This window comes from Rhinoderma darwinii, chromosome 7 (assembly GCF_050947455.1).
Source record: "Rhinoderma darwinii isolate aRhiDar2 chromosome 7, aRhiDar2.hap1, whole genome shotgun sequence".
Classification (NCBI taxonomy): domain Eukaryota; kingdom Metazoa; phylum Chordata; class Amphibia; order Anura; family Rhinodermatidae; genus Rhinoderma; species Rhinoderma darwinii.
Window position 1 is genome coordinate 91,445,213 of NC_134693.1, and position 24,811 is coordinate 91,470,023.

Genomic DNA, 24,811 nt, shown 5'->3' on the forward strand with positions numbered 1-24,811 from the left:
ATTTTCCCACTAATATAAAATCCAATGTGTCATGAGAAAACAAACTCCGAATCACTTGGATAGGTATAAGCATTCCAGAGTTATTACCACATAAAGTGATACATGTCAGATTTGAATAATGGGCTCTGAGCCTTAAAGAGGCTCTGTCACCAGATTTTGCAACCCCATCTGCTATTGCAGCAGATAGGCGCTGCAATGGAGATTACAGTAACGTTTTTATTTTTAAAAAACGAGCATTTTTGGCCAAGTTATGACCATTTTGGTAGTTATGCAAATGAGGCTTGCAAAAGCCCAAGTGGGCGTGTATTATGTGCGTACATCGGGGCGTTTTTACTACTTTTACTAGCTGGGCGTTCTGACGAGAAGTATCATCCACTTCTCTTCAGAACGCCCAGCTTCTGCCAGATCACGCTGTGACGTCACTCACAGGTCCTGCATCGTGTCAGACGAGCGAGGACACATCGGCACCAGAGGCTTCAGTTGATTCTGCAGCAGCATCGGCGTTAGCAGGTAAGCCAAAGAACAAATTCTGAAGTGCTGCTTCTCCAATTCTTTAGTTTGGTGTATGTATAGGATTAGTATCTCAGGAGTTTTGCAATGGGTGAATTTTTCCTTATGTCTGTGTTAAGTCTTACGCCTTGTGACTGCCTGTTATTTAATTTCTGCATTATCAAAATGTTCCTGCTTATAAAAGGAGCTCAATAATAGTATTAGATTGTGTGTGTATGTGTATATATATATATATATATATATATATATTTATATTGTACACAGTAACTACATTCTTTTATTTGTAATGCTCTAAATCCGTCCATCCATAAAGCTGCAAAATATTTCGTATGGTTATTACTATCGGCTTGGTAATATGTGGCATTTGTTTTAAACATGGCCTCCAGATTCTGTTTGTTTGATTGCCAACCATGTGAGCTTTATAATTCATAGAAGTATAAACCTTAACAAAAGATGTTGATCTCAGGAGCAGCGTACGTCTCCAAAAGAATGAAACACACCACTTTAACCCATTAGTGACCGCCAATACGCCTTTTAACGGCGGCCACTAACGGGCTTTATTCTGATGCATGTGCCTTTTAACGGCACTGCATCAGGATAAAGTAAACCGAGCAGGGAGCGTCAAATTTCCCTGCTCTCAGCTGCTAGAGGCAGCTGAGGGCTAGGGGAGTCCCTGCTCTGCCGGGTGAGATCGATATAAGTATCGATCTCACCCGTTTAACCCCTCAGATTCGGTGCACAATAGCGTGCACCGCATCTGAGTGGTTTTGGAGAGAGGGAGGGAGCTCCCTCTCTCTCCCACCGACACCCGGCGATACGATCGCCGAGTGTCTGTGTCTCTAATGGCAGTCGGGGGCCTAATAAAGGCCCCCAGGTCTGCCTGGAGCGAATACCTGCTAGGTCATGCCGGAGGCATGACCTAGCAGATGCCTGTCCGTTTTAAACGGACAGGCAGTAATACACTGCAATACAAAAGTATTGCAGTGTATTATAATAGCGATCGGAGAATCGCATATTAAAGTCCCCTAGTGGGACTAGTAAAAAAGTTTAATAAAGTTAATTTAAAAAAAAAATGTGAAAAAAATGAAAAACCCAGCTATTCCCCTTACAAAATGCTTTACTATTAAAAAAGTTACACATATTTGGTATCGCCGCATCCGTAACGACCCCCACTATAAATCTATTACATTATTTAATCCGCACGGTGAACGCCGTAAAAAATGTAATAAAAAAACTATGGAAAAATTGCTGTTTTCTGTGAATCCTGACTTTAATAAAATGTGATAAAAAGTGATCAAAAAGTCGCATCTACTCCAAAATGGTACCAATAAAAACTACAAGTCTTACCGCAAAAAAAAAGCCCTCACACAACCGCATCGGCAAAAAAATAAAACCATTACGGCTCTTCAAATATGGAGACACAAAAACAAATAATTTTTTTTAAAAAGCGTTTTTACTGTGTAAAAGTAGTAAAACATACAAAAACTATACAAATTTGGTATCATTGCAATCGTAACAACCCGCTGAATAAAGTTATTGTGTTATTTATATCAAATGGTAAACGGCGTAGATTTAAGACGCGAAAAAGAGTGGCGAAATTTCAGGTTTTCTTTCTATTTCCCCCCCCCCCCAAAAAAAAAGTTTATAAAAGTTAATCAATAAATATGTCCCCCCAAAATGGTGCTATTAAGAAATACAACTTGTCCCGCAAAAAACAAGACCTTATACAGCTATGTCGACGCAAAAATAAAAAGGTTATAGCTCTTGGAATGCGACGATGGAAAAACGTAAAAAATGGCTTGGTCATTCAGGTTTAAAATAGGCTGGTCATTCAGGGGTTAACAGTACTGACTGTTCTAAATCAAGTAGTGAGGTGTTTATGTAATGGGATAAAACGGTCTTTAATTTGTCAGAAATTTATTATGGGGACCAGAAACACTGTATTCATGTATCAAAGACTCCCATTGGGCAGCCCTGAGGGAAATGGCACATGGTCTTCAGGATTATAATTCCGTGGGAGTTGGTGCAGTAGTCCTTATTTTAAAATGTGTTTACAAGTAATGTATGCTCTAGGTCTTCCCCGGGTAATTATAGACCAGTAAGCTTAACATCCATCGTGGGGAAAATGTTTGAGGGGCTATTGAGGGACTATATACAGGATTATGTGACAATAAATAGCATTATAAGTGACAGCCAGCACGGTTTTACTAAGGACAGAAGTTGTCAAACTAACCTAATCTGTTTTTATGAAGAGGTGAGCAGAAGCCTAGACAGAGGGGCCGCTGTAGATTTAGTGTTTTTGGGCTTTGCAAAGGCATTTGACACTGTCCCTCATAGACGTCTAATGGGTAAATTAAGGACTATAGGTTTAGAAAATATAGTTTGTAATTGGATTGAGAATTGGCTCAAGGACCGTATCCAGAGGGTTGTGGTCAATGATTCCTACTCTGAATGGTCCCCGGTAATAAGTGGTGTATCCCAGGGTTCAGTGCTGGGACCACTATTATTCAACTTATTTATTAATGATATAGAGGATGGGATTAATAGCACTATTTCTATTTTTGCAGATGACACCAAGCTATGTAATATAGTACAGTCTATGGAAGATGTTCATGAATTGCAGGCAGATTTAAACAAACTAAGTGTTTGGGCGTCCACTTGGCAGATGAAGTTTAATGTAGATAAATGTAAAGTTATGCATCTGGGTACCAACAACCTGCATGCATCATATGTCCTAGGGGGAGCTACACTGGCGGATTCACTTGTTGAGAAGGATCTGGGTGTTCTTGTAAATCATAAACTCAATAACAGCATGCAGTGTCAATCAGCTGCTTCAAAGGCCAGCAGGATATTGTCGTGTATTAAAAGAGGCATGGACTCACGGGACAGGGATGTAATATTGCTACTTTACAAAGCATTAGTGAGGCCTCATCTAGAATATGCAGTTCAGTTCTGGGCTCCAGTTCATAGAAAGGATGCCCTGGAGTTGGAAAAAATACAAAGAAGAGCAACAAAACTAATTAGGGGCTTGGAGAATTTAAGTTATGAGGAAAGATTGAAAGAATTAAACCTATTTAGCCTTGAAAAAAGACGACTAAGGGGGGACATGATTAACTTATATAAATATATTAATGGCACATACAAAAAATATGGTGAAATCCTCTTCCTTGTAAAACCCCCTCAAAAAACAAGGGGGCACTCCCTCCGTCTGGAGAAAAAAAGGTTCAAGCTGCAGAGGCGACAAGGCTTCTTTACCGTGAGAACTGTGAATCTATGGAATAGCCTACCGCAGGAGCTGGTCACAGCAGGGACAGTAGATGGCTTTAAAAAAGGGTTAGATCATTTCCTAGAAAAAAAAAATATTAGCTCCTATGTGTAGAAATTTTTCCTTCCCTTTTCCCGTCCCTTGGTTGAACTTGATGGACATGTGTCTTTTTCAGCCGTACTAACTATGTACTATGTAACTATGTAAACTCCGAATACTGCACTAAGCATTTTCGTTATCCATACTACCATCTATGTCCCTGTAAGGGCCCAATCACACTTGCAGCCTGTAAGACAAAAAAAACACAAATTGTTTCTTACAAGCCATCGCCTGTTCCCAAGCCAAACCGCTCGTTTGAAAAGGCTGGTTCCAGCTTTTATTCCCCTCCCTGGCATTGACTACCAGTGGATGTCCCCATACGGAGAAGGCTGTGATGACATCATAATCCCTGATTGACCACTATCTCTGTGTTCACGGTCATACAGGGAAGGCTGTCAATCACTGTAGTGCCGCCCACTGTACTCCTAAGCCCCAAATAAACCGGTTTAAACGAATAAATTACAAGTTATACTGAATCTTTTGCCACAGAACTATATATCGATCTGCCCAGCTCTTACTGCTCTATAACATGATGCCTGAAGATAGGACTGCATTCTCAACGTGACCGGTTCAGCTTTAACCCCTTGGCGACATGTCACGTACTATTACGTAGCTGTTGCCAAGGTCTTAACGCAATCCACGGTACAGTTAAGTTGGAGCGTTAAGTGGTATCCATGTGTAAGGACACGGTAACCGAGTAAAGATGGCTACTCATCGCTCAGGGGCAACACGCGTCCCCCCCCCCCCCCCCGTAACGGCGATTTCTGCGATTGGCCGGTCTCTTCTGACCGGCCAATCGGGTTTATGCTGGGAAAAAAAAAAACTATCACTGTTCCACAGGGCACAGTGATAGGTGGTGATTGCTGTCTAGGACAGAACCGATACCTGCCTTGTATCCACAGGCCGGTGGAACCCGTCACCCCCTCCCCGATCGCTACGATTGGTCGGTCTACGATTTTGTTTGTGTTTGTTGTGTTTTTTTTTTTGTTTTTTTGTTTTTTTTTAGGAGTAGCACTGTGATCGTTCCCTTTCCTGCGGCCACTGTTGGCTGATCAGTGACCGCCGTCACTGATCAGCATTTGTGCTTAATTTTTTCCACAGGAATTTTTTTGTAAAAATTATTCTTTGCACCATCTCCATGTGTGCGCTCTGTGGCCACTGAGTGCTGATCAGTGACCGCCATCACTGATCCGCATCTGTGGTAACTTTTTATTTTATTTACGCAAGCTTTTTTGGCTTTTCACACACCATCTCCGTGTGTGTGCCCTGCAGCCGCTGAGCACTGATCAGTGACTGCCATCACTGGTCAGCATTTGTGCTCATTTTTTGGTGCAGGTTTTTCAATTTTGAGCCTATTTTCACAGCACCATCTCCCTTTTTTTTGCCCTGCGTCCACTGAGTGCGGAGTCCATACTCAGTGGTAATTTATTGATGCATGTTTTTTTTATTCTACCTGCACCAATTTTCTGTGTCCTGCGGCCGCTGAGCACTGATCAGTGACCGTCATCACTGATCAGCATTTGTGCTAATTTTTTGGTGCAGGTTTTTTTTTTTATTTTGGGCCTATTTTTACAGCACAGTTGTAACTGCCATGGCCGTGGACCGTCGTTCCTACACACCCCTCGACAGCCGCAGCCATGACTGAGTGCTGGACGGCATCTCCTTCCTAGGAGACGCCAGCACTCACTTCTGCCTTGCTTCACTGGGTCCCGTAGGGTGTACATGCGCCCGGTCTTAAAAGGCCAGTGCGCGCACATGAAAAGGATCTCTATTTAGCCCATGACCACCCTGGACTAAAAAAGGGGCTCTGCCCTTTAACTCATTGCTTGAGCGTTTTGTTTACTCGTTTTAGTCTTGCAAATGGTCCCAGTGTTCCTGTACCTGTATCCTGTAGCCCGTGCTACCTTTCTTCCTGTGCCTTAGAAAGTTGGAGTCGTGTTATGCTACCCGTCACGCCTGCTGTGTTACACCACGCCTGGTGTCTGCTGCCAAGGTCCCATCTGAGCCTAGCCATTGCTACAGTCTGAGCTACTACAGGTACCCTTGTGCTTGGACTATATACACAATGACTTGGTACTCTGTTTGGCCAGCTGCTATCCCTCTACGGTGGTACGGCCCCGTGGGTCCACATACCCACAAATCGTGGCAACAGTCTTCTTGTGTGCGCCCTGCAGCCACTGAGTATGGAGTCTATAATCCGCCTCAGTGGTAATTTGTTGACGCAGGTGTTTTTGGCCTTTTATAAAAAAAAAAATATATATATATATATATATATATATATATATATAATGAGCTTGGTGTAGCTAGTACCTGCCTAGGTAGGGAGTTGGTGTAAATTTACTGTAGTATATTTTTTTAAACTACAGTTTTTTTTCTTCGCATCAGTTAATGATACCGTAAGCGTTACAGGGCTAGCGTCCGTTAGTGACGGACATTCAATTTGATTTTTACTGAAGTTCGTTCACTAAATCTTACATAGCGTAGCTTTATAGTTTTAGTTCAAATTTAGTGTAGTATCATTTTTATACTACAGTTAGGGGTAATTTGCTTGCGTCAGGAAGTTAGAACTTTTTTTGCAGCTTTATATTGCCATATTTTTTTGTTACTGAAGTTTACTCAGTACTTTTTTATTCAATTTTTTATTTTTTTTTGTACATCTATACACGTATAAAATCACAACACACACAACCCCCTTGTAAAAATAAATTGAGTATTACACGTGTTGAAGCATTACATACCCCCTAAGGGTATGTTCACACGGCAGCGTCCGTTACGGCTGAAATTACTGGGCTGTTTTCAGGAGAAAACGGCTCCGTAATTTCAGCCGTCATGGCAAGTGCAGGCGCTTTTTCGCTGCGTCAATTACGGACGTAAATGGAGCTGTTTTCCCATGGAGTCAATGGAAAAAAGGTTACATTTAACGTCTGAAGAAGTGACAGGCACTTCTTTGATGCGGGTGTCTATTTACGCCCCGCCTTTTGACAGCGGGGCGTAAAAAAAATTACCGTCGGAACAGAACAGCATAAGACCCATTCAAATGAATGGGCAGATGTTTGCCGACGCTATCGAGCCGCATTTTCGGATGTAAATCGAGGCGGAAAACGCCCGAATTACGTCCGTAAATAAGCCGTGTGAACATACCTTAATAAAAATGTCCCAATCATCCAAAAGAGTCTATTCAGCAGAGGAGGCATACGTCGTCCTGGCCTCTGACACTGATTCGGACAGCAAGGGAGAAGAGGAATTTGCCCCATACATCATCTCCTCCTCCCCCTCTGCCTCATCACCTGGGTGATGATGAATCCCTGCAAAGGCGCCCCAGAACATCAGCTGAGGAAACCCTCCCCCCCCCCCCCCAAATTAGTGAGCTCATGCGGAACCCAGGCCCTGAAAATTATGAGCCTCAGATCTCTGATTTCATGGGCAACCCAGGAATTAATTTTGAGACTTAATTTTGGTGAGGAAGTTGTGAATTTAAGGCCCTGTTCACACAGTTTTTTTGGCGCGGAAACCGCTCTGCATAACTCGTCAAAAACCGCCCGAAAATTCCTCCCATTGATTTCAATGTGAGTTGGACGAGTTTTTTTACCGCGAGCAAGAAAAACGCGTTGTGGTAAAAAGAAGCGACATGACCCATCTTGAGGCGGTTTCCGCCTCCAAAACCCCATTTCAATCAGTCAGAAATGGTAAAAAAAACACTGAGTGTTTTGACGAGTTTTTGTCAAACCACTGTGCAAAAAACGTCTGGAGCAGTTTTTGCAGGAGGAATTTTCCTCCTGCAAAAAACTCTGTGTGAACACAGCTTAATAGTGGGCCAAACCAATTTATATGCTCAGCAATTTATTGCCCAGAACACCACATCATCGTATGCTAGACCCCTCAGGTGGACCCCCATAGATGCAGCAAATATTAGGACATATTGGGGCCTGGCGATGCATATGGGTCTAGTGAAGAAGCCAAAGATTAGGTAATACTGGAGTACAGATGTTTTGTACAACACCCCAATTTACCACATGGCCATTAGCCGGACTCACTTTGAAGTGATTTCAAAGTTTTTGCGTTATAGTGATAATTCACAGTGCCCGCCCCGAGATGACTCCACATATGACCGTCCATTTAAAATCAGACCAGTCATTGATCATTTTAGCACCAAAGTTAGCCAAGTGTACACCCCCGAAAAGAACGTTTCAATAGATTAGTCCCTTGTACATTTTAAGGGGAGAATAAAAATTACGCCAATACCTGTCAAGTAAGAGGGCAAGGTATGGGATGAAAATGTACAAGCTGTGCGAGAGTAGCTCAGGGTAAACCCACAGGTTTCGGGTTTGTGAAGGGAAGGACTCCAGGATTGAACCTCCAGAATTCTCCCCTGTCCTGGGAGTTAGTGGCAAAATAGGGTGCGGTTTTGTGCACCCACTGCTGGACCAGGGTTACCACCTTTACGTGGATAACTTCTACACCTGTATCCCATTATTTAAATGCCTCTCCACCAGAAATACTGCAGCATGCGGCACCGTGCGAAAAAAACAGAGAGGCCTCCCTAAAACCCTGCTTGGCCAAAGTCTCAGAAGGGGTGAGAGCAGGTCCGTATGCAGCGGGAACATGTTGTTCATCAAGGACAAGCGGGATGTCCTTCTCTTGACCATAATACATAGGAACGGCAACACCCCTGTCCCTGTATAAGGTGCCAGTACAGTGATCCCCCCCCCAAGCCAGATTGTATCCTGGGATATAAGTACATGGGAGCGGTTGATATTTCAGATCAAGTGCTGAAGCCGTATAGTGCAATGCGGAAGACCAGGGCGTGGTACAATAAAGTGGCCATGCACATTGTACAGATGACGTTGTATAACGCTTGCGTGCTATCCCGATGTGCCGGACAGGGACGTTTCTTGAGTTTCAAGAGGTTGTTATGAAGGCACTTCTATTTGGAAACCAGGAAGTAGAAGGCCCAAGCACGTCTGCTCTGGAAGCAAGGGCACCCGTATTGTACTAGGGCAGCACTTCCCCAGCAACGTCCCCCAAACTGCAAAAAAGGGATCCCCCCCCCAAAAAGGTGCAGAGTGTGTTCCAAAAGGGGCGTAAGAAGGGACACCAATTATCAGTGCGACACCTGCCCAGAAAAACAGTGTTTCAAAGTGTACGACACATCTATGGATTATTAATTTTATTATTCATGTACCCTTTTTTTTTATACTATGATGCACTCCGTACAGCTTACATATGCCCCCACAATTACAAATTAAAATACCAGCAAAACCCCCCCAAAAAAATAGTACTTATTTTTACCTCTAGCTGGAGATACCCTAAGGGGTATCGTTTCTAAAATGGGGTCACTTTTAGGGCTTACTGTTTTGGTCCCTCATGGGACATTGCCCCTGAAAACCAATCCAGCAAAATCTGCACGCCAAAAAACGCTACTTCCATTCTGAGCCCTACTGTGTGCCCTAACAGCAATTTAAGACCACATATGGGGTATTGACGTGCTGAGGAAAATTGCTTTACAAATGTTGGGTTGCTTTTTCTCCATTAGACCTTGTGAAAATGAAAAACTAAGCTAAAACTTCATTTTATGGGAAGAATTTAGATTTTCATTTTCACGGCCTACTTCCAATTAATTCTGCAAAAAACCTGTGGGTTCAAGATGCTCACTATACCCCTGGATAAATTCCATAAGGGGTATAGTTTCCCAAATTGGGTCACTTTTGGGGGTTTTCCACTGTTTTGATCCTTCAGGGGCTTTGCAAATGCGACATCGCACCTGAAAACCATTCCAGTGAAATCTGAGCTCCAAATGCTTCTCCTTAATTTCTGATGGCTACCGTGTGTTCAAACATCAGTTTATGACCACATATGGGGTATTGCCGTAATTGGGATAAATTACTTTACAAATGTTGGGGTGTTTTTTCTCCTTTTATTCCTTGTAAAAATGAAAACGTATGTTTTATTGGAAAAAAACCGTAGATTTTAATTTTTACAGCTTAATTCAAAGAAATTTCGCAAAAAAAACTAGAGTCAAAATGCTCACTATACCCCTAGATTAATTCCTTGGTGGTGTAGTTTCCAAAATGGTGTCTTTTTTTGGGGCAGTTTCTACTATTTTGGTACCACAAGACCTCTTCAAACCTGACATGGTGCCTAAAATATAGTCTAAAAAAAAAAAAAAAAAAAAGAGGCCCCAAAATCCACTAGGTGCTCCTTTAATACTGAGGCCACTGCTTCAGTCCAGTAGTACACTAGGGCCACATGTGGGATATTTCTAAAAACGGCAGAATCTGGGCAATAAATATTAGGTTGCATTTTTCGGGTTAAAACATTTGTGTTACAGAAAAAAATGTATTACAAACTTTGGCGAAAAAAAAAAATGACATTTGTAAATTTCACCTCTGCATTGCTTTAATTCCTGTGAAATGCCTAAAGGGTTAAAACACTTTCTGAATGTGGTTTTGAATACTTTGAGGGGTGCAGTTTTCAAAATGGGGTGTTTTATAGAGATTTTCTAATACATAAGGCCCTCAAAGCCACTTCAGAACTGAACTGGTGCATGAAAAAATAGCCTTTGAAAGTTTCTTGAAAATTTGAGAAATTTCTGCTTAACCCCTTCCCGCTCCTTGACGTACTATTACGTCATGGCAGCTGTATCGTTCGCGCTCCATGCCGTAATAGTACGTCTCGGGAGTAACGGCCGTTTCGGCCGTCCTCCCGACACATACAGGAGCTGTGACAGCTGCTGTCTTGTTCAGCAGCTGTCACAGCTCCTACAGCGGGGACCGATCGCTGTGTCCCCGCTGATTAACCCCTTAAAAGCCGCGTTCTATAGAGATCGCGGCTTTTTAGGGGTTAAGCTGCCATCGCCGGCCTGCTACGCGATAGCGGCCGGCGATGGTGACTATGGCAACCGGACACCAAACAATGGCGTCCAGCTATGCCATAGACGGAAGCCTAGTGGGTCCTGACAACGTCAGGACCCACTATGCTTGCTGTCAGTGAGTAGCTGACAGTTCTAATACACTGCACTACGCATGTAGTGCAGTGTATTAGAATAGCGATCAGGGCCTCCTGCCCTCAAGTCCCCTAGTGGGACAAAGTAATAAAGTAAAAAAAAAGTTAAAAAAAGATGTGTAAAAATAAGAAAATAAAAGATTTCAAAGTATTAAAAGTAAAAATCCCCCTTTTTCCCTTATCAGTCCTTTTATTATTAATAAAAATATATAAACAAACAAATAAACTATACATAATTGATATCGCCGCGTCCGTAACGGCCTGAACTACAAAATTATTTCATTATTTATCCCGCACGGTGAACGCCGTAAAATAAAATACTAATAAACCGTACCACAATCACAATTCTTTGGTCACTTCACCTCCCAAAAAATGGAATAAAAAGAGATCAAAAAGTCGCATGTACCTAAAAATGGTGCTGATCGAAACTACAGTTCGTTACGCAAAAAATAAGTCCTCGCACGGCTTTATTGATTGAAAAATAAAAACGTTCTGGCGCTTAGAATAAGGTAACACAAAAAGTGAATGATTGTTTACAAAACGTATTTTATTGTGCAAACGCCATAAGACATAAAAAAAAACTATAAACATCTGGTATCGCCGTATTCGTATCGCCCCACAGAATAAAGTGAATGTCATTTATAGCGCACGGTGAACGCTGTAAAAAAAAAAGAAAAAAACAATCGTACAATTGCTGTTTTTTAGTCACCACGCCACCTAAAAATAGAATAAAAACTGATCAAAAAGCCGCATGCACCCCAAGAAAACTACAATGGATTCCTCAAGGGGTCTAGTTTCCAAATTGGGGTCACTTTTGGGGGGTTCCCAATGTTTTGGCACCACAAGACCTCTTCAAACCGGACATGGTGCCTAATAAAAAAGAGGCTTCAAAATCCACTAGGTGCTCCTTTGCTTCGGAGGCCGATGCTTCCGTCCATTACCGCACTAGGGCCACATGTGGGATATTTCTCAAAACTGCATAATCTGGGCAATACGTATTAAGTTGCGTTTCTCTGATAAATCCTTTTGGGTTATAAAAAAAATGGTATAAAGAGGATTTTCTGACAAAAAAAAAATGTAAATTTCACCTCTACTTTGCTCTAAATTTTTGTGAAACACCTAAAGGGTTCATAAACTTTCTAAATGCTGTTGTGAATACTTTGAGAGGTTTAGTTTCTCAAATGGGGTATTTGATAGGGGTTTCTAATATATGGGCCCCTCAAAGCAACTTCAGAACTGAACTGGAACCTAAAAAAATAAATAAATGAGGCAATACTTCGCTTCTTATATTATGCAGATAATGAGCCGTGCCCACCCCGAGATGACCCCAGTTTTGACCGTTTGTATAAACGGAGACCCCTATTAGACCGTTTCAGTGCCCGGTTTTCCCAGCATTCACCCCCGAGAACTGTATTTCTATTGATGAGTCCCTGGAACATTTTAAAGGGAGGGTTCAATTCCGCCAGTACCTGCCGGGTAAGAGGGCAAGGTATGGCGTGAAGATGTATAAGCTGTGAGAGTGCATCAGGGTATGCCTACAGGTTTAGGATATATGAAGGAAAGGCCACCCCCAAACCAGACTGCATCCTGGACTACAATAGGTACATGGGAGGGATGGACTTGTAAGATCAAGCCCTGAAGCCCTGCAGCGCCATGCGGTGTGGTATAAGAAGCTGGCCGGGCACATCATACAGATGGCATTGTACAATGCGTACATGTGCTACGTCGATGTGCAGGCCAGACGGGAACTTTCCTGGAATTTCAAGAGGTGATTATCAAGAACCTAATCTTTAGGGACCAAGAAGGGGGGGCACCCAGTACTTCTGGAAGCGAGCCCACACGCATCGTACCAAGGCGGCAACACTTTCCAGGAGAAGTTCCCCAAACTGGCAAGAAGGGAAAAAGTCAAAAGAGGTGCAAAGTCTGCTATAAGAGGGCGATAATGGATGACACAATATATCAATGTGACACGTGTCCCGAATAACCAGAGCTCTGTATGAAAGAGTTTTTTAAAATTTATCGTACATCCCTTGGGTTATAATTTACCCCAATTTTACTTACCCTGATGCACTCCACACAGCTTATCCCCCCTCGTCTTTCCCCTCTGGGCCCTGCTGTGTGTCCAGGCAGCTGATAACAGCCACATGTAGGGTATTGCCATACCCGGGAGAACCCACATTACAGTTTATGGGGTGTAGGTCTCCGGTCAAAATGCTCACTACACCTCTAGATGAATGCCTTAAAGGGAATGTGTTGCCAGAAAAACATGTTTTTTTTTTAAAAATTAAACATTTAGTGTGTGGGTGATTAAACATTGTTCAAATTTTTTTTATTTTTTTGCACGAGTCCATGTAATATTATAAATTATTTCTAATTTATAATACTACCCATTTTTGGTCACTAGATGGAGCTGTTCCCAAAATTGCAGCATTGCAACATTGGGTTAAAAGCCCTCGCTCTAGTGAGCTCTCAGCATCCCCCCCTCCTTTATCCTGGCTAGTGCCGGGATAAACGAGGGGTTTGAAAGGTTTAACCTCCTACACTGTGTGTCGCCATTTTTTGAGGTAACCCACAGTGTAGTAGGTTTACATACAGTAGTAAACACACACAAACACTAACATACATTGAAATCTCTTACCTGCTCCTGCCGCCGCGGCTCCCTCCGGCCCGTCCGCTCCCTTTGCTGCCGCTGTTCCATGTGCACAAGTCCGGAAGCCGAGACCGGAAGTAGTAATATTACTGTCCGGCCGCGACTTCCGGTCCACAGGAAAATGGCGCCGGACGGCGCCAATTTCGAATAGGACTGTGTGGGAGCGGCGCATGCGCAGTTCCCACACAGACGCCGTACACGGCAGTCAATGGGACGGGAGCCGTTCGCAGTCCCTATGGGACTGTGGCTGCCGTGTTCCATGTCTGTGTGCGTCGTTAATCGACACACACAGAAATGGAACAAAAAATGGCAGCCCCCATAGGGAAGAAAAAGTGTAAAAATAAGAAACAGTAAAACACAAACACACAAATGAAAATAAACGTTTTTATTAAAGCACTAACATCTTTAACATATAAAAAAATTATTTGTGATGACACTGTTCCTTTAAGGGTGTAGTTTTTAAAACGGGGTCACTTCTTGCGGGTTTCAACTGTACTGGTACCTCAGGGGCTTCTGCATACATGACTTCGCACTAGAAAATCCCCAGTAGGCCAAATGGTGGTCCTTTCCTTCTGAGCCCTCCCATGGGCCCAAACGGCTGTTTATCACAGCAAATAGGGTATTGCGGCACTCAGAACAAATTGCGCAACAGAATGGGGTATTTTGTTTCTTGTGAAAATAAGAAATTTTCAGCCAAAACTACATATTATTTGAAAAAAATAATTTTGTTTTCATTCCCAGCCCAATTCAAATAAGTTCTGTGAAAAAACTATTGTGTCAAAATGGTCACAACACCCATAAATGAATTCCTTGAGGGGTGTAGTTTCCAAAATGGGGTCATTTGTGGTGGGTTTCTATTGCTTTGATACCTCTGGGGCTCTGCAAATGCGACATGGCACCAAAAACCAATCCAGCAAAATCTGTACTCCAAAGAACACACAGCGCTCTTTTCCTTCTGAGCCCTCCCATGGGCCCAAACGGCAGTTTATCACCACAAATGGGGTATTGCCGCACTCAGGACAAATTGGGCAACAAAATGGAGTATTTTATTTCTTGTGAAAATAAGAATTTTTGAGCTAAAATGACATATTATTGGAAAAAAAATATATTTTTTTAATTCCCAGCCCAATTCAAATAAGTTCTGTGAAGAAACTATGGAGTCTAAATGGTCACATTACCCATAAATGAATTCCTTGAGGGGTGTAGTTTCCAAAATGGGGTCACTTCTGGTGGCTTTCCATTGCTTTGATACCTCTGAGGCTCTGCAAATGCGACATGGCACCCGAAAACCAATCCAACAAAATCTGGACTCCAACAAACATATAGCGCTCCTTTCCTTCTGAGCCCTCCCATGGGCCCAAACGGCAGTTTATCACCACAAATGGGGTATTGCCACACTAAGGACAAATTGGGCAACAAAATGGGGTATTTTGTTCCCTGTGAAAATAAGAAGTTTTGATCACAAATGACATTTTTTGGGAAAAAATGTCATTTTTTTCATTTCAGAGCCCAATTCAAATACGTGCTGTGAAAAAACTGTGCGGTCAAAATGGTAACAACAACCCTAAATGAATTCCTTGAGGGGTGTAGTTTCCAAAATGGGGTCACTATTGGGGGATTCCTACTGTTTTGACACCTCAACACCTCTTCAAACCCGGCATGCTGCCTAAAATATATTCTAATAAAAAAGAGGACTCAAAATGCACTAGATGCTTCTTTGCTTCTGGGGCTTGTGTTTTATTCCACGAGCGCAGTAGGGCCACATGTGGGACATTTCTAAAAACTGCAGAATCTGGACAATACATATTTAGTAGTGTTTCTCTGGTAAAACCTTCTGTGTTACAGAAAAAAAAATGAATAAAATTGAAATTCAGCAAGAAAAATGAAATTTGAAAATTTCACCTCCACTTTGCTTTAATTCCTGTGAAATGCCTAAAGGGTTAAAAAACATTCTAAATGCTGTTTTGAATACTTTGAGGGGTCTAGTTTTTAAAATGGGGTGTTTTATCAGGGTTTCTAATACATAGGCCCCTCAAAGCCACTTCAGAACTCAACAGGTACCTTAAAAAAAAGGCTTTTGAAATTTTCTTAAAAATATGAGAAATTGCTGTTTATGTTCTAAGCCTTGTAACGTCCAAGAAAAATAAAAGAATGTTCAAAAAACGATGCCAATCTAAAGTAGACTTATGGGAAATGTGAACTAGTAACTATTTTGGCTGGTATAACCGTCTGTTTTACAAGCAGATGCATTTAAATTCTGAAAAATGCAATTTTTTCAAAATTTTCTCTACATTTTGCAATTTTTCATTAATAAACACTGAATATATCGACCAAGTTTTACCACGAACATGAAGCCCAATGTGTCACGAGAAAACAATCTCAGAATCGCTTGGGTAGGTTTAAGCATTCCGACGTTATTACCACATAAAGTGAAATATGTCAGATTTGAAAAATGGGCTCTGAGCCTTAAAGGGGTTGTCCGAGATCCCAACATTTTTTCAAAAACTGTGTCATACATTACCCCTTATACAGACAACCTAAATAAAGCATTATTTTTTTTAAAAATTCTACTTAACACATTTCTTCTTTGAATTCAGCACAGTTTGTTTACATGCAGTTCAGCTCTGGTTTGTTGATCTTTCCTTGTGATGAAACTTTTTTCACGTGCACGCTCATTGCAGGCTGCAATGAGCGTGCACGTACCTTCCAAGAGTTCATGTGAGCTGTCCTTGCTCCTCCCGCTGACCTCCTTCACTGGACTTGTCTTCTTGCTGACATTCTTGAAGGATGATGAGCAAATGTTCTCCTCCCCATTATGTTTTTCACATTTATGTTTTCTTTCTCTTTTCAGGTCTATAAACCTCTTCGTGTCTACCCTAAGGGTATGTTCACACGCACTAATTACGGACATAATTCGGGCGTTTTTGCCCCGAATTACGTCCGAAAATAGCGCCTCAATAGCGTTGACAAACATCTGCCCATTGAAAGCAATGGGCAGACGATTGTCTGTTCACACGAGGCGTATATTTATGCGCCGCTGTCAAATGACGGCGCGTAAATAGACGCCCGCGTCAAAGAAGTGACCTGTCACTTCTTTGGGCATAATTGGAGCCGTTACTCATTGACTCCAATGAATAGCAGCGCCAATTACGCCCCTAATGGACGCAGCGTTCAAGCGCCTGCACATGCCGTTATGGCTGAAATTACGGTGATGTTTTCAGGCTGAAACATCCCCGTAATTTCAGCCGTTACGGACGCCCTCGTGTGAACATACCCTAACCCTTGTCCGCCCTCCTCTATCTCATGTCTCTCTCCACTAAGGCTTTGTTCACACAGAGTTTTTTGGCAGGAACAATATCTGCCTCAAAATTACGTCTTGAAGTTTGCGGCAGATTTACCTCTCCCTGCACGTTGTTTTTTGCGTCGTTTTTCCCGGCGTTTTTTGTGCGCTGTTTGCGTTTTTCTTTGCCGATTTTTTTCGGGGCGTTTTTCCCTTACTTTATCTTGGCGTTTTTTGCTTGCTTGTTTGCGTCTTTTTTTGCGATGTTTTTGAATGTGTTTTCCGTTTCATTTATCGTATCCTTTTTTTCGCGTCGTTTATCGTTGCGTCTTTCGTGTGGTTTTCCCCGTTTTTTTTCGCAGCCTTCTTTGCCTCTTTGTTTGCGGCTTTTTTCGCGTCATTTTCCACTATATTTTTTTCGTCGTTTTGCGTGTCGTTTATCATAGCCTTTTTTTCAACGCTTTTCGCGTATTTTTTTTGGGTTTTTTTTTTTCTGCATTTTTCGTTGCGTCTTTCGTGGCGTTTTCCCTGTCGTTTTTCGTGGCGTTCTTTGCCTCTTTGTTTGCTGTTTTTTTTAAAATGTTTTTCCCCGCGTTTATCGTAGCCTTTTTGGCGTTGTTTTTTTATTGTTTTTTGCGGCGTTGTTTGCGGCTTTTTTTGCGTTCGTCCAGCCCCGTCTTATGCCTCATGCACACTTGCGTGTAAGATTGACGTCCGTGAGAAACGCATATGAAAACAGGCCAATTTAAAATAATGGGTCGCGTGTGCTGTGCGTGGTTTTCACGATCAGCACACGGGCGAGATTCACCCTGTTGAGAATGGGGCCTTAGGCACGATTTACACAAGCGTGAATCACGTCCGTGTGCTGTGCTTTGAAAAAACGCACAACACACGCGACCCATTTATTTCAATGGGGCCGTTGACACATGCGTGACTTTTCACGCAGCGAGAGTCCGCTGCGTGAAACATACTGCATGTCCTCTATTGGTGCGTTATCCTGCACCTACACTCGCATTGAAGTCAATGCATGCGTGAAAACCACGCACCGCACACACGTGTTTGGTGCGTGATTTACACAATTTGTTAGATGAAAAAAATGGGCTGGCTTTGTGAGTGTGTGAATAACACATGACAATCGAAAAGCACACTGATGCATAAGGGCGGATTTACACGAGCGTGTGCATTTTGCGCACGCAAATACAGTGGCGTTTTGCGTGCACAAAATGCACTTGACAGCTCCGTGTCATGTTCATATGGTGCGCAGCTGCGTGCTTTTCGCGCAGCCACCATCATTATGACACTACGTTTGGATGTTTGTAAACAGAAAAGCATGTGGTGCTTTCCTGTTTACATTCATACTTTTTACTGCTGTTGCGCGAATCACGCACGTCCCACGGAAGTGCTTCTGTGTGGTGCGCGTGATTTTTACGCACCCATTGACTTCAATGGGTGCGTGATGCTCGAAAAACGCAGAAATATAGAACATGTCGCGAGTTTTACGCAGCGTACTTACGCTGGGTAAAACTCACGGACAGTCTGCATGCCCCCATAGACTTGCATAGGTCCGTGCGACCCGCGTGAAAACCACGCGGGTTGCACGGACGTATAGCACGTTCGTGTAAATCCGCCGTAACGCACACACACAGACATGATTGACGCAAGTTTTTCACGCGTGTAAAATACACGCGCTCGTGTGCATGAAGCCTTACTAATGGACGCTGTTAGACAGTAATGAACTAGTAATACATTTTAAAATAAATGAGGACATAGAATAAATATTGTAATGAAATAACACACATAACACTGGTTAACGATTTTATTAAAAATAAAAAAGGGTGTCATTGAAGTAGTCCTTGAACTGTAAAAAACACATAACTAAGAAAAAAAAAGTGATGCTTAGATACACTGCTCATGTGTGATACTGTCTGTTTGACCATGTATCTAAGCCTACCACAAGGTAGCCTTAGATACATTACCCAAGCAGACAGTGTCACACATGGGCCATGTATCTAAGAATACATGTTAGGCTTAGATACAGGGCCCCAAAACACAAATCTTATACAGGAATAAAAAGAATGTCATCTGGGGTCCTGTATCTAAGCATACATTGTGTTAGGCTTAGATACAGGCTCCATGTGTGACAATTTTTTTTAGCCACTGTATCTAAGCCTAACAATGTAGGCTTAGATACAGGACCACAGAAGACCTTTTACAGTTTAATATTATACGCTCTGCTCCGGGACTCCTGACATCGTAGCAGAGCCTATAATAGCGTAGTGCGGCTCCTCCTTGGGCCTGCTCGGTGCTACGGCGCAACGGTGTCCAGCGGGCCGCAGATAACAGCCTCAAGGGCTGCATGCGACCCGTGTGCTGCATCGAGTTGTCTGATCCCCTATCAAAGCCTACTATGTGTAGGCTTTGATAGGGGAAGAACTAAAAGTACAGAGGTCACTGTACCTCTCTAGTCCGCGGGTGCCGTCCCTCTTCACTTTTTTCACTGTGAACACGCATAGGCGCGCTCACAGTGAAAAAAAGCTGCATAGGCTGGGCGGGCACCCGCAGAAACGACACATCTCCAGTGACGTGTCGTGTCCCATCCGAGGTCTCGCTGGGGCGAGACCATGTGATCTGGACACGACACGACAGTGGAGGAGGAAGAAAACGTGACGTCAGAAGACAGGTGATCTGAAGAAAAGAGCTGCCAGAACGGAGAACAGAAGCAAGATTGCACAGGTAAGTATATTAGGGAATAGTTAATGTGTGTATTGTGTGTTTAACTTTTAAATAAAAATATATCTCGGACAACCCCTTTAAGGCCAAAACTAGGCTGCGTCCTTAAGGGGTTAAGTTCTAAGCCTTGTAACGTCCTAGAAAAAAAGGACGTTGAAAAAAATTATTCAAACATAAAGTAGACATATGGGATGTAAAATTCTAATACCACACAAAATAGTTACTATGTGTTTTACAAGCACATACATTTTAATTTAGAAAAACGCAAATTTTTGCAAATTTTCTCAAGTTTGGTGTTCACATTTATTGATCAATTTTTTTCACTAACATAAAGTACAATATGTCACGAGAAAACATTCTCAGAATCGCTTGGATAAGTAAAAGCATTCCAAAGTTATTACCACATAAAGCGACACATGTCCGATTTGAAAAAAATATGCTGTGTCCACAAGGGTTTAACACAGGGGTGGGCAAACTTTTTGACTCGCGGGCCACAATGGGTTCTAAAATTTGACAGAGGGGCCGGGCCAGGAGCATTTGGAGGGAGTGTTTGCAGGGAAAGGGGAAAAAAAAGGAGGTTTTTACTATAATTTGGACAAGTTCGGCTAATTTGAATGCCAGCAAATAACTTGCCTTGGTACTTGACTCTTGAATTGCAGTTTGTCGGTGAAAAAAGTTCTGTTGACTCTGTAAATTAGCTGCCAACCTCTGAGCAGTAGCCGCCCGTTCTTGTGTTGACTGCTTGCTAGCATAGTTTGCATGCTTCGTGGCAAAGTGACGGCTGATATTGTACTCTTTGAAAACCGCAACATCTTCTTGGCATATCAGACATACAGCCGTTGATCGGACTTCAGTGAAGAAGTATTTTGTTGTCCACTCCTTATTAAACACTCGGCATTCGCTGTCCACTTTCCTTCTCTTTGGTCCGCTCATTTTCACAGAAGGGCTTAATGGTGACGTGAAACGAAGTGAAAATTAAAGTGAAATAAAGAGAAATACGCGCCACATTAACAACGGTCAATGTGTTTTGAGTGCGCCATCTATTGGGAAAACGTGGGCATTGCAGTGAAAGGGGAAAAAAAAGGAGGTTTTTACTATAATTTGGACAAGTTCGGCGGGCCGGATTAAAAAGCCTAACGGGCCGTATGTGGCACGCGGGCCGTAGTTTGCCCATGTCTGGTTTAACATGATCAAAACTAAACTACACTTTCCTGTTTTTTTCAAGTCAGCAGATTTGTAGACCTTAACAAAAGAGGCTTGTGTGAGGCTACATGGCATGCGGGTCTGATTCTGAGAGCGCAGTAATTACACTTGGCCTTGAGAGGGAAATATTACCATTGTGCTTTAACCCCTTAACGACCAAGGACGAAAATGAACGTCATGGTCGGGTGCTAGTTCCCGCACCATGACGTTCATTTTCGTCCGCATTTCAAACTGTCACTCTGTGTAAACACAGAGTGACAGACCCGCGCTGACAGCTGTCCTAGACAGCTGAGACATCAGTCTCGCCGGACAGCGGACCATCGCCGCTGCTTTCGGCAGTTAACCCCTTAAGTGCGGCAACGGATTGCCGTCGCCGCATTTAAGTGGTTTGAAGCACATCAGCAGCCCCCACGAAGTGATCGTGGGGGCTACCGATGCTTGTCACGGCAATCGGAGGTCAGATTATGACCTCCGGGTTGCCATGTACGGAAGCCTCGGAGGAACAGCCTCCGGCCGTTCCTCCTGGGCTTCCTGTCAGTGTGACAGTCACGTCACAATGACAGTTGGAGTACATTACACTACGTGTGTAGTGTAATGTACTCTAGCAGCGATCAAAGCTGCAAGTCTAAGTGTCCCCTAGTGGGACAAGTTAAAAAAGTAAAAAAAAGTAATAAAAATGTTTTAAAAAAAAGTGTAAAAATAAAAGTTATAAGTTCTATAAACACAAAATGCTTTTTTTCCCTATAATAATACTTTTGTTATAGAAAAAAAATGAACACGTTAAAAAAGTACACATATTTGGTATCACCGCGTTCGTAACGAACCCAACTATAAAACTATAATGTTATTTTTCCCGCACGATGAACACCCCAAAAAAAATCAATAAAAAACTACGACAGAATCGCAATTTTTTTGGTCACCACCGCTCCCTAAATAAAGAATAAAAAGTGATCAAAAAGTCGCATGTACCCGAACATAGTACCAATAAAAACTTCTATCCGTCCCACAAAAAACAAGCCCTTACACAGCTTTTTTGACTAAAAAATTACGGCTCTCAGAATATGGCGACACAGAAATTTTTTGTTTTTATAAATAAGTCATTTTATTGTGCAAACGCTAAAAAAAAGGACCAAACCTATATACATATGGTATCGCCGTAATCGTACCAACCCGCAGAATAAAGTAAAAATGTCACCTATAGCGTACGGTGAGCGCCGCAAAAAGAAAACCTAAAAAAACAGTGTCAGAATTCCTGTTTTTTGCTCAGGATTGCAAAAAAATTGAATAAAAAGTGATCAAAAAAAATCGCATGTACCCCAAAATGGTACCAATGAAAACGACAGATTGTCCCGCAACAAATAAGCCCTCACGCAGCTCTATTGATGGAAAAATAAAGAAGTTATGGCTCTTGGAAAGCGAGGAGTGAAAATCTAAAATAAGAAGGCAAAAAATGGATCAGTCCTGAAAGGGTTAATTCATTTCTAATGAAAAAACGTATGACAACATGTTGGGTATTTCCGTACTCGGGAGAAATTGCTTTATAAAAAATGGTTGTTTTTTTCCTCCTTTATCCCTTGTGAAAATGAGAAAATGCAACATTTTAGTGGGAAAAAAATGTTGATATTAATTTTCGCGCCCTAATTCCAGTAAACTCTGCAAAAGACCCGTGGGGTGTAAATGCTCACTATACCCCTAGAAAAATTCCTTGAAGGTTTTTCCAAAATGGGGTCACTTTTGGTGGGTTTCCACTGTTTTGGTCCCTCCAGTGCATTGCAAATGCGACATGGCACCGAAAACCATTCCAGCAAAATCATAAATCCAAATGGCGCTCCTTCCCTTCTGAGCCTTGCTGTTGGTCCAAACAGCAGTTTATTACCACATATGGGGTATTGTCGTAATCGGGAGACATTGCTTTACAAATGTTAAGGTGCATTTTCTTCGTTATTCCTTGTAAATAATAAAAATTTCTATGTTTCAGAAAAAAAGTACATTTTAATTTTTACAGACTAATTCCAATATATTTAGCGAAAAACCTGTGTGGTCAAAATGCTAACTATACCCCTAGGTAAATACCTTAAAGGAACAGTGTCATCACAAATTATTTTTTTATATGTTAAAGATGATAGTGCTTTATTAAAAACGTTTATATTTATTTGTGTTTGTGTTTTACTTTTTCTTATTTTTACACTTTTTATTCCCTATGGGGGCTTCCATTTTTTGTTCCATTTCTGTATGTGTCGATTAACGACACATACAGACATGGAATACGGAAGCCACAGTCCCATAGGGACTGTGAACGGCTCCCGACCCATTCACTTGTGTGTACGGCGTCTGTGTGGGAACTGCGCATGCGCCGCTCCCACACAGTCCAATTTGAAATTGGCGCCGTCCGGCGCCATTTTCCTGTGGACCGGAAGTCGCGGCCGGACAGTAATATTACTACTTCCGGTCGCGGCTTCCGGACTTGTGCACTTGCACCAGCGGCAGCAGACGGAGCGGACGGGCCGGAGGGAGCCGCGGCGGCAGGAGCAGGTAAGAGATTTAAATGTATGTTCCGTGTTTGTGTGTGTTTACTACTGTATGTAAACCTACTACACTGTGTGTTAGCTCAAAAAATGGCGACACACAGTGTAGGAGGTTACACCGTTCAAACCCCTCGTTTATCCCGGCACTAGCCAGGATAAAGGAGGGGGGGATGCTGAGAGCTCACTAGAGCGAGGGCTTTTCACCCAATGTTGCAATGCTGCAATTTTGGGAATAGCTCCATCTAGTGACCAGAAATGGGTAATATTATAAATTAGAATTAATTTATAATATTTCCTGACTAGTGAAAAAAATAAAAAAAAGTCCTGAAAGCCTCCGGGTGCTCCCTTCCTTTGGGGCCCTGCCGTGTGTCCAGGCAGCGCATTAGGGCCACAATGTTGGTATTTTTGAAAACCGGAGAAACAGGGTGATAGATTTTGTGGTGTGTTTCTTCATTCTCATGGTCGCTTTACAAAGAAATTGGTCTTCAAACTGATACTTTTATGAAAAAAAGTGAAATTTTTTTTTTTTTCACCTGCTATGTATTAAATTTAGCAAAAAACTGTGGGGTCAAAATACTTACTATACCCTTAGGTAAATACCTTAAGGGGTCTAGTTTTCTAAATGGGGTCATTTGTGGGGGTTTCCATCACTCTGAGACCTATGAGCCTCTGAAAACCTGGTTTGGTGCAGGAAAACAAAATGTACTTCAAAATTTATAAAATTATTATTCAATTTGTAAGTCCTCTAAATTGCTGAAAATGTATTTTATTTTTTCAAAAGTGCTGCCAAAATAGAGTAAAGAGATAGAAATATATATTTAATTAAAAAAATTGTACAGTATGTGTGTGCATATGTGACATATTGCAGTTAAAAATAGGGGAAAATGGTAATTTTTACAAAATTTCTTCCATTTTTCTATTTTTAATTAATTTCCGCAAATCGTATCAGTCTACTTTTACCACTAAAATAAAGTACAACATGTGACGAAAAAACAATGTCAGAATTACCTAGACTAAGAGCAAGTTGTGACAATGCAAGAGGGGACAGATGGAAAGGAGCACCACATGGCGGCAGTTTTTTTTAGTTTGTAACCATCGAGACACATCGGTCTGAATTGGAGCTGTATACACAAACGATAGGACATTCATCAAGACCATTTGCAAAGTTGCTTAATTTGTATAGCTTTTGCTGTTGTAGAAAGTGTGTGTATATTATAGGTTATAGAGATCATTAACATTTTTTATTTGGGATTTTTTTTAACTTTTGTATTAAAAAATATTCAATATTAAATATAAGGTGGTTTTCTTCAGGTCCGTTCTTTGATATGCATTGTACAAAATATTGTCTCTAAATAGAGGTCGTCGGATAATAAAAATTTTTAAAAATCATTCCTACTTCCTACCTATGGTTTCCTGCATACTTTCATCAAGTAAGGGTGTTCTCAGCACTGCGCATAAATATGTATCACTGTCTTGGGAGAACCATGGTAGCGGCTGGTTTATACAAAAACAAGTTCCTGTTTGACGGTCATTTAAATCTGCTGAGT

At 42.0% G+C, this 24,811-nt stretch overlaps 1 protein-coding gene across 1 annotated transcript in view; it reads left to right on the forward strand.

The window, feature by feature from the left end:
- Positions 1 to 24,811, forward strand: part of MICALL1 (MICAL like 1) — a 131,927-nt gene that overhangs the window by 22,678 nt on the left and 84,438 nt on the right. The gene's annotated exons all lie outside the window — the stretch shown is intronic.